This window comes from Austrofundulus limnaeus, unplaced genomic scaffold (genome assembly GCF_001266775.1).
Source record: "Austrofundulus limnaeus strain Quisiro unplaced genomic scaffold, Austrofundulus_limnaeus-1.0 Scaffold546, whole genome shotgun sequence".
Lineage (NCBI taxonomy): Eukaryota > Metazoa > Chordata > Actinopteri > Cyprinodontiformes > Rivulidae > Austrofundulus > Austrofundulus limnaeus.
The window spans coordinates 111,747-112,810 of NW_013952948.1; the positions used below are offsets into that span (position 1 = coordinate 111,747).

At 47.6% G+C, this 1,064-nt stretch overlaps 1 pseudogene; it reads left to right on the top strand.

The window, feature by feature from the left end:
- Positions 1 to 54: 54 nt before the first annotated feature.
- The window catches only part of LOC106530681 (glutamate receptor 2-like), an 86,937-nt pseudogene continuing 85,927 nt past the window's right edge, over positions 55 to 1,064 (top strand).

Consider the following 1,064-nt stretch of genomic DNA (forward strand, 5'->3'; position numbering starts at 1 on the left):
TATATATATATATATATATATACATTTACCATTAAATATCAGAAAAATGCACTAAATGTAAAGAAAGTGCACAGATTCTTTTCTTCGTTTAAAAGTCACATTTGGCACCTCATACATCACACAGCCTGAAGCAGACTTCACGTGCCTTCATTAGGCTTGTTCGTCGCTGTCAGATGGAGCCTTCGGAAGCTCTCGGCTTTCTTCGTACCGAAGCGCGCCCCCGCAGTTCTGAGATCAGGTGCTGCACGCGCATCCCTGTGCGTCGCGTCCTGAAACGAGCCTCTGCAGAGCTGGATCCCGTTCTGAGCCAAGCTGGATCCGTCCTGAACCTGGACCAGGTGTGATGGCAGCGCTGTAGGCTACTGGTCCATGCAACTGTAGGCTGATGCGGCATCGAGTCCAGGTTCCGAACCGCACCATGAAGCTGCTGCTCCTGCTCACATTCTTACTGGGGGAAGGGTTCTGTGGATCTCCGAGCGTCCAGATCGGTATGGTTCTGCTCACCTGTTTTCATTTGGGTCCATGTCCTTTCTGTTTGCTGTGATTTGTGGCCCGGTACCGTTCTGTGGGCCTGTCCTGATGCTGAGGTGGGGGAGGGGTGGAGGGAGGCCTTTGGACTGTCGCTCCTGCAGGGTTCGGTTCTGTTTCTTTAGCGTCGCTCCATCAGCTTCCAGCCTAACACTGTTTGTCTCAGATGACAGACGTGAGACACAGATCCTGGTCTCTGGTCCATGGTCTCTGGTCCATGGTCTCTGGTCCATGGTCTCTGGTCCTACAGATTCTATAGGATCCAAGCAGAGAGCCTAGAACCATCGTGTTGATTTATCCAGTCAAGTGTTAGAACCTCATTTACACATGGCTCCACTTCTGGACCTGGACCTGGACCTGGACCTGGACCTGGGACTGTCTGACACGTCATGAATTAATCATCAATTAAATCTTGTAACATATACTTGATCAAATTAAGTAGAATTTACCTGATTTATTCACAAATCTTTAACTATATTCTTAATAACTTTTACTAGATAATGATGAGTAAATATTACATGAATTTGTAGCATTTA